Source organism: Papaver somniferum, chromosome 6 (genome assembly GCF_003573695.1).
Source record: "Papaver somniferum cultivar HN1 chromosome 6, ASM357369v1, whole genome shotgun sequence".
NCBI lineage: Eukaryota > Viridiplantae > Streptophyta > Magnoliopsida > Ranunculales > Papaveraceae > Papaver > Papaver somniferum.
In genome coordinates this window covers 156,445,764-156,455,981 of record NC_039363.1, presented here as the reverse complement: position 1 = coordinate 156,455,981, position 10,218 = coordinate 156,445,764, and positions in this window count along the sequence as shown.

Genomic DNA, 10,218 nt, shown 5'->3' with positions numbered 1-10,218 from the left:
CTTTGGCACCGTGGACAAGAGTTGGCACCATAGCCAAGAGATTGCCACATGTCGTTTGGTGGCAAGTTTGTACGGATAAGATCTGCATCTCAGGAGGAAAGATAGTCGTTGATTGTTGCAACCTTCCGTTTGGCAGCCAGCGGCATGGAGGCATGGACGACATGGCTTTGGCGTGGTCAAATTAGGGTTTTGGCACCATGGCCAAGAGTTGGCGTCGTATCCAAGAGATTGCCAAAAGTCGTTTGGTGGCAAGTTTGTACGGCTGAGATACGCATCTCAGGTGGAAGGATAGCCATTGATCGTTGAAAGCTTTCGTTTGGCAGCCAGCGACATGGTGGTAGGGCCAGCCTGGATTTGGCATGTTTTAGGCGCGGCCAAAATTAGGGTTTTGGCATAAACCGTGGTGTTTGGCCTTGGGCCGGAAGTTGCCACGCGTTAGGTGGCGAACTTGTACGGCTGAGATTTTCATCTCAGAAGGAAGGATAGCCGTTGATTGTTGCAACTCTCGTTTGGAAGACAACGGCTTGGTGGTAGGGCCGGCATGGCTTTGGCATATTTTAGGCGCGGCCAAAATTAGGGTTTTGGCATAAACCGTGATGTTTGGCCTTGGGACGGAAGTTGCCACGCGTTAGGTGGCGAACTTGTACGGCTGAGATTTGCATCTCATAAGGAAGGGTAGCTGTTGATTGTTGCATCCCTCCGTTTGGCAGCCAGCGGCATGGTGGTATTGCCGGCATGGCTTTGGCATGTTTTAGGCGCGGACAAAATTAGGGTTTTGGCATAAACCGTGATGTTTGGCCTTGGGTCGGAAGTTTCCACGCATTAGGTAGAGAACTTGTACGGCTGAGATTTGCATCTCATAAGGAAGGGTGGCCCTTGATTGTTGTAACCCTACGTTTAGCAACCAGCGGCATAGTGATAGGACCGGCATGGCTTTGGCACAGTGGTGCGGCTGGCATGGTTGGCATGCCTTGGCGCGGAGATGTGGCCGGCATGGCATGACTTTGGCACAGTGGCGCGGCTGGCATGGTCGACATGCTTTGGCGCGGAGATGTGGATGGCATGGCATGCCTTTGGCACAGTGGTGCGGCTGGCATGGTTGACATGCTTTGGCACGAAGATGTGGCTGGCATGGCATGCCTTTGGCACAGTGGTGCGGCTGGCATGGTTGGCATGCCTTGGCACGGAGATGTGGCCGGCATGGTATGCCTTTGGCACCGTGGCGCGGCTGGCATGGTCGGCATGCTTTGGCGCGGAGATGTGGCTGGCATGGCATGCCTTTGGCACAGTGGTGCGGCTGGCATGGTTGGCATGCTTTGGCGCAGAGATGCGGCTGGCATGGCATGCATTTGGCACAGTGGTGCAGCTGGCATGGTTGGCATGCTTTGGCGCGGAGATGTGGCTGGCATGGCATGCCTTTGGCACGTGGTGCGGCTGGCATGCTTTGGCGCGGAGATGTGGCTGGCATGGCATGCCTTTGGCACAGTGGTGCGGCTGGCATGCTTTGGCGCGGAGATGATGCCGGTCAATACTGAGGGTTCTACCGTGGAACATGACACATATATAAAAAAGGTACCCTGGTAAATTTCTCATAGACGTATTGAAAGGATCAATAAATGCGCTAGTGGATACATTAATACTCAAGTTCTGTTTCTTTTTGAAGTGACGTCAGTGTTTGACTAAGGTTTTACGATTTTAACCCTAAGCTAAAAACCACCATCAACATTAAGTCCCCTGCTTAGCTCGGAACAGAGGCATTGTTGCGAGGTAAACATAAGATGGTGACAGACAAGGACAAAATCGAAAGGTAAGTCATGAAAAGATGGTCAGGAAAATTGGTCTAACCTTTTTCAGGAGATAAGGAGAACCCGTGATTCTTGTGTTGGCGGCCTTGCATAAATTCTGATCGTGGTGCTGCTGGCTATGCCGTGGAGTGATAGAGATGGTTGCTGACTGAGATGCAGACTGTTGGCATCGTCCTGGAATGGTTGTGCGCCCTCTAGGATAGGCTTGGGAACGCGGAATGGAACCACTAGCATAAACTTGCGTGAAGGGGAGGAGCCACTAGCATTGGATTGGCTTATAATGAGCTGTTAGCATTGGTCGGCTCAGGATGGAGCCGTTAGCATTGGATCGGCTTAGAATGGAGCCGTTAGCATTGGATCGGCTTAGAATGAGTCGTTAGCATCGATCGGCTTGGAATGGGCGCTGGCTTGGCGTGGGCGTTGGCTTGGAATGGTGGAAACTGGTTTTGGAACTTCGGATACCAAATGGTGGTGATGGCGCTGGAACTTCGGCTACCAAACGTGGTGACGACGCCTGGAAACTTTGTATAAATTAGGGTTTGGCATGCCGAAACCCTAATTAACGCCCCTTACCAAAATCGTTATAGAATTCTCGTACGGACTCGGATTTTGACGGTCCGTCCCTCCATTTTTATTGGAAAAGAATTTCCTATATACCACGCGGGAATATTTAGGTTTTGAGCTCGTTTAGGAGGTGAAAACAGTCTGTCAGTAAAACTCAGGAAGAATTCAGGAGGGATGTTGCGGGCCCGTGGAATGATGGCAACTTGCTTCAGTTCCGTGGGAAGATGACAACTGGCTTCGGGAAGATGACAACTTGCTTTAGTTCTGTGACAAGGTGACGACTGGCTTCGGGAAGATAACAACTTGATTTAAAAAAATCCGCTTGCAATTTGTTCTTTTTGGTCTCATATAACATATAATAAAAGAATTATTTACATATGAAATCTGTCGGATAGAGAAATGAATATTTGTCGGTAATACTAAGGAAGAGGAGGGCGTCTTTTTCTGTTTTAAGGAAAGGGAAATCTTATCTACCGGGTCGTTGTATATATCCATTTTTGTTAGGTATTTCACGTACTAATACAAGTGATCCTTAACTACATATACATCTGATCATATATGTATTACAATAAAGAAGGAGAGTTTGCAATGCGAGATATAAAAACATATCTCTCTGTGGCACCTGTGCTAAGTACTCTATGGTTCGGGTCTTTAGCAGGGGTATTGATAGACATTAATCATTTATTCTCAGATGCGTTGACATTCCCGTTTTTTTCATTCTAGTTCTAGTTATTGACATCGGAAGGGATGAAGAAGATTAGTGAGATAATAAATTATCTGTGACTAATCCTTATTACTCTCTTTGTTTTATTATTTTTTCCCATTTTCAAAATATAGAAGGACATAAGAGAAAAAAATAAAAGTGGATTCAATCTCAGTGAAACGTGGGAAGGTGACGACTGGCTTCGGGAAGATGACAACTTGCTTCAGTTCCGTGGGAAGGCGATGACTGTCTTCGAGAAGATAACAACTTGCTTCAGTTCCGTGGGAAGGTGATGACTGGCTTCGGAAAGATAACAACTTGCTTCAGTTCTGTGGGATAATGGCAACTTTGTCTGAATTAGGGTTTAGCATGCTGAAACCCTAATTAGCGCCCCTTACTAGAATCGTTGTAGAATTCTCGTACGAACTCGGATTTTGACGGTCCGACCCTCCATTTTGATCGGAAAAGAATTTCCTATCTCCCGTAAAGGGAATATTTAAGTTTTGATCCCATTTAGGAGGTGAAAACAGTCCGATGGTGAAATTCAGGGAGAATTCAGGAATGGGAGACGTTCCGTTGCCGATGTGCTGCTATCAAGTCTTCAAGGACTTTGTTCCAAGCGACATCCTTCGAACCATCTTCTGAATCTTGGACTATCGTATGAAATGGGATGCGTTGAGCAGTCCCCAGTTATACTTCTGTTTGATCCGATGGCATGGCAGAATATGTGAATATATCTTTGTGGCGTGCTTTTGGAGTCTTCGGTGCACATGTACGGCTTCATGTTGAGAAATTCTTGCGGCTCGTAAAACTTTGACAGTGATGATGTTGAAATCAGAAATAACGTTGAGGGGAGCGTCCCATGATGGTATCCCCCATGTGTAGCCTACTTTCATTGCATCGCCTTGAATCCATGTCCACGAGATTTGATACAAGCTTATTGTACTCTTCTGGATGTGACACTGGGATGCTCAGAATATCACATGGATAAAATATTCAGGATAACGAAGACGTAGAAATAAGATAGTTATGTTGTTTATCGTGGTCCCTCTCTTTCTTCAGGAAAATGTTTCAGCCGCGTCTCTGGGATTATCTCATGAATCTTTGATGGTCGTCGGGATGGACTGCGATGAGCAGTCCCCAGTCGCACTTTTATTTAGTTTCTGAAGTTGTTTACTCTGAGCAGGATTGGGATCCGCCACGTCCTCGTAGAGTGTTGCAGGCGTCTTCTAGACAGAGAGGTGATGGTATTCTTATGCTACATCCTTGATGAGTATATGACCTTGTCATGGCTATGACATTTGTTTGACCATGTCTTCTGAGATTTGACAGTGAAGGGATTTCGTGTAGATTCCCAGTCCCCAAGTGTGGTTTGCATGTTTCCATCTTGTGTGGTCGGTGGGTTGACCGTGATAAAGATATCATAATCGTGCGTTCGTACTAGTTATTTTGTTACTTCTTCCATGTGAAACTAAAATATGGAAGAGTACGGGTTACCTTTGCAGTGATTGTTTCCATGGTGAAGCTCTGGATGGTATCAACAAACGGGCGGCAACAGTTCTTGGCAGCTTATGTGATCAGAAGAGACTACATTGTCGTGGGAACAAAGTAGGTTGGATGGAATTGTATGGGCGTCCATTGAAGTAAAGGGGTTGGATGGATGCGTAAGTGATATACGCATTTATGTGTCTATTTTGATCTCAATTATGTGTATTGTTAGTGCTCGATTTTGTAGTTATTTGATTATTTTATGTTTTTGTAGGTGTTTTTGGAGAAATAAGCTTTTGCAACAAGCTTTTAAACCCCTAGGTGTCCCTAGTGGCCGAGTTGTAGTCTTGGGAGGGCTTACAAGAGATATACCCACGAAACCTTTACTCCAGACCCTAGCTATCTACGCAGAACCAAGGTTTCATTAATTTGTGCAGTTTCTATGAAACGCCGGATCGCATCTTCTAAATTTTCCACATTTTCATCATTACAGTGTTGCTCATTTACCCGTCCATAGGAATGGTGAACGTGCGAATAGTAATTAGGATCACTGTGGTATGAACCATAACCTTCAGAAGGTCGGTAGTGGTCCCAAGTACTATCCACACTATGGTCATAGTATGGATATTGCCCATTTCGATAATCAGTCGAATAATCATAATATTGATTTTTATAATACCAACTCGACATTTTCTGTACACATGCAAATGTAGGGTCTACTAAAATTGGTACGCTCAGGTTACCTCAAGCAGAATATACCTACAGTCAAAGACTGGTCAACGGTACTGGGCTAAGGCTTGTGGTGTTTCGGATGATAACGCCCAGAGGGTTCACCATACTAAACCACGAGTTTTCCTAAAATCGGTGCCGGAAGATGCAATTGTTGTGTGTCCACGTGTATTTTTTAAAAAATAAATAAAATATTCACAAAAAATAAAAATAACCCTAAATTAACTACGTACAAAGAAAATAAATTAAAAATCTAACAATATCAATATTTACAAAAAAAAGAAAAAAATATTGAATATCTTTACTTACCTTTTTCGTTGTATGGTTTTATTCTCCAATAAATGTCAAATTAAACCTGCACACAAAAGCTAAAAAGATACCCAACGTAAAATCAAAGAAAATAATTAAAAATAAAATAAAATTCTAAACTACCAAAATATTTACAAAAATAAATCTAAAACCTAACCTAAAGGCAAGTCCGCGTCGGCGGCGCCAAAAATTATATCTATAATTTATTCATGTGATCTGTGTGATTCCAATAATTATAGATATATAACTGATGTAGTTTTACAAGTAGTATGACCTAGAATGTAAAGAAAGAATTGCAGATTTAAGTATTGCTCTAAATGAACTTAATTTCCAATTAGATAAGGTTCAACCATCCTCGTACTTTTATTATGATGAGGATAGTGTCAATGAAGAATTTCAAATATATAGTCATAGTGACGAGGAAATTGTTACACCAATTGAGCCTTATGATTATAATGTTGTTTCTAGTTCAAATCCTAGTAATATTGGTAATTATTCACCTATTCAAAAGGATGAGTATTTGACTAGAGACACCATTGTTTTAGACGGTGTAGTATATTATTGTGATTACGAAGCCGACGATGGTTTAGAGGAAAGAGTTTATCCAGAGACTAGTGTTTTAGAGTCTAGCGATTCGGAAACAATAGTTCCTGATGAGGATTATAAAAATGTAGAACCACAAGATTACAACCTAGAAGAAATAAAAGATCATTTTCCTAAATCTGACAATTTAGAAATTAAGGAAATTGTGACTAGTTTATCCAAGGATATTGAAAATTCTAAGTTTGGGGGTGAATATCATTCTCCCCGTGGTTTACCTTTGACTCTTACAAAAGTCCCTAACTTGGGACTTGACGTTTGTGCCTCTACCATTTTAAGAGACTATCTTCATGCACGTTTTCCTGAACCTAGATATGTCCAAAAAGAAACTCAGTTGATAGTAACTCATCCCCTGGTTGATGTGGTTAACCCGGTCCATGATACCACAATTGACTTTGTTGTCCCACTGTTGATGGTGGATTTTCAACAAAGGGAAAAACCGTAAAATTATGAGGCATGTTTTTGACACGGCTTTTAGGCATGCAACGATTCATATTTTACGAAGCCGTGATGAATATGTTTTCAAAAAGCCATACTATCTGAGCGATTCGATCCCTGGCATTTCATCATGACCTCTATGCAGAATAACATAATTGGGCGGTTCTCCCTAAATTGATAGCTTAACGCCTTCAGGACGTCGGTGACACTCACTGTTCCCTGACTGCAGGAGAGAGACCCACCTCCACATAGAAGAATAGTTCGGCAGTGGACGCCTTCAGGACGTCGGTGACACTCACCATTCCCTGATTATGTGGAGAGATAGTGCATAGATTCAGGCGGTTCTCCGTATATTGAGAGCAATAATGCCTTCATGTCGTAAATAACACCCGTGACTCCCTGACTATGCACCACTCAGAATGGATGTGACGCTTTAACTGGCTAATATCTTTTCTGTAATAGACTAATTCTGCCGTGACATTCATCACTGAATTCCTAGAATAATCTATTATTGCTCCTATTCCATGGTCGAATCCACGGCCTGATCCCATGGAATGACAATAAACAATTGCTTCGATTCCATGATCGAATCCACGGATTGATCTCATAGAATGGCAATAAACTACTACATTATCTCATCATTCCGATTTCATGATCGAATCCACAACTGATCTCATGAAATGGTGATAGATAATCTTAGTTACTACGATTCTATGGTCGAATCCACGATCCCATAGGATGGTAATGCGTGTTTTATTATTCTGGATTCATAGCCGAATCCACAGCTGATCCTTTGAATTAATAATAAACAACTATTCATTTTTATTACTCAGTTTCATGAATTATTCTCCACTGAGTTTCATAAATTAGTAATAAATACTCAACAACCGGGCATCTGGACCATCACTGAGTAAGCCCCACAAAAATGGTGCAAGTGTACTTGGCAATGATGCACGACTGAGCATCCGGATGCACAAATGAGCATCCAAAAACATAGACAGATGAGGAATCCTAAGCAGAACTGGAGAAAAACAACAAATAATAATAAAATAATAAGAAGCACCCAGGGGCCGAGCCCACCGGCCGGCTGGCCATGCCCTATTCATGGTCGGTCCCATGCCTCCTTTATTATTTTGCCATATTTTGTTATTTTTCATGAACTCATGAAAACTCCTTGATTTTAGCAACTTTCTTTGTTTGTGCAAAACTCATGAATTCTCCATAACTTCATGGATTCATGAAATAATATTATAAAATAGGGAAAGGTGTGCGGGACAGGGCCACTTAGCCGGCCGGCCATGCCCAAGCCGTGGTCGGTCCCACACCTCACAATCCCTAGACTTTTATAATTATTGCTCCCAATCTCATGATACTCCTCCGTTTCAACAAAACTCATGGATTCCCCATAATTTCAAGGATTCATGAAAAAATAATAATATAAAATTAGGAAAAGGTGTGCGGGACCGCGCAAGCTAGCCGGCCGGCCATGCCCTAACCGTGGCCGGTCCCACACCTTGCAATCCCTAGTATTTTACAATTATTATTTTCTTCAATTCATGAAACTCCTGGGTTTGAGCAAATTTCATGATTTCTTCATATTTTCTCAAATATTGCTCAAATCATGAAAAACCAAAAGCCAACATGGTCATACGACTGGATAGCCTCTCACGACAATTTTAAATATTAAAACATTTTAATATTTATAAAACATTGATGAATTGAGCATACATGCTCATTCCAACAAAAACCAAGAAATTCAGTCAAGATGAAACTCTTCTGAAAATTCACAATGTTGCTCGAACGCACATCAAAAAATACTGAAACTCTCAGTATGGAGACACGGAAACCAAGATAACATGTGCATGCCCTCATGACCGACCAGAGTCATTCCTAAGGCTTTCACAAAGCCGGTCCCACAAGTTTTCATAATTCTGACCTAATTTGCTCAATTGCTCATATTGGGCCCAAACTCTCTCCAACCAACCTGGGGATTTCTCAAGCGGCCAACAATTGGTCACGTGACCACCAAGATCCGGTCCCATGGCCTCTTGGTCGGTCCCCATCTCTTATACGTAGGGATCATCATCTAATGATGAACCTAGCAATTTTTCAGTAAAAAGATGAAACCGGCATTTTATCATCATTCTTTCACCAACTCTCAAGCTGAGAACCTGTGCGTGCTAACTCGAGCACCAGGAACCACATGGATGCCCATCATCCCATGTGGTCGGTCCCTCTATCACTCATAACCTATTTTCAGCGATTCATCAACTATGATCTGAAATTAGGGTTTCAAATAAATGTTCTACGAATCATCATTCTGAGTAAGATTCAGGAACTAATGAATTTATATTGATTCAACAACCAACATCTGAATTAATCATATAATTTTTGGTAATCTACCAATATTTTAATATTTTATTGGGTCATGTCACCAATAAATATCTCGTCGAATTGAGCATACTTGCTCAAATATTGATCCAGCTATCAATATTTAGTAATTTATCAATATTTTGTTGAATTGAGCAATACTTGCTCAATTGCACGACAAATTATCAACATTCAGTATTTTGTCGAATTGAGCAATACTTGCTCAGCTGCACGTCAGATTATCAATAATCATTAATTTGTCGAATTGAGCGATACTTGCTCAGTTGCTCGTCGAATTCTCAATATTCAGTAATTCGCCGAATCGAGCAAAATCCTCAAATACTAGTCAATAATTCATCACTGAATCAAAAATATTGACATCATTTCAGAGAAATACATGTTCGATCCATGAATCGCTGAGAATTCATCACTCATGCTCGATTCAAAAAAACCTAGACTCACTGTCTAATAAGTCAACAACTAACTCACTAATACACGTATGTCATGCAAACTCCACGATTCGTGAAACATCAATCACGTCAAATTGGGGGATAACAACTAGGGTTTTGGTCTAGCGGCCTACAGCACGTGGGTACACCCTCAACGAGAAATGTGAGTAAGTCGTGTCAACGGTTGAAGGAGTTAGCAAAGTAGTGGGTTAATGATCAACCAAGTCTCCGTACAATCTGGAATTGGTTTCGCCACGATCTCCCACTTTCCCAATCTTTCACTCAAGAAACCATTACGCTTACAGGGATCAAGGTGTTCACAACATTGATAATATAAATAAGTCTCTGAATCCATGATTGAGGACAACAGACAACGAATGATCATCAGCTATCAACAATTGTCTACACAGAATTTCTCGAGTAACTACTCTCAAGAATTCATTAATCCATCAGAACTTATTCTAACTTACTAGTTCATCAATATTTTACAGAAACCTTCAACACACTCACAATCCTTGATCATCATTGATCCCACACAATTCTCAGCTTCCCTCCTACAAATCAACCCATTTCCCTCTTTGCAACCGAATTGAATCTGGAACGGCCATTGTCTTGGTTTAGGCCGGAGTCATACAGATTGATTTCACGAATCTAAGCACCCTTTTTGCAGCGGTGCATCTGTGTGAGGATTAAAATTTTGCTCGGTTGAGGAGTCTCGACTCACGCTCGGCTTTTCGCTTCCCTAAAAACCAGCAAATCGTTT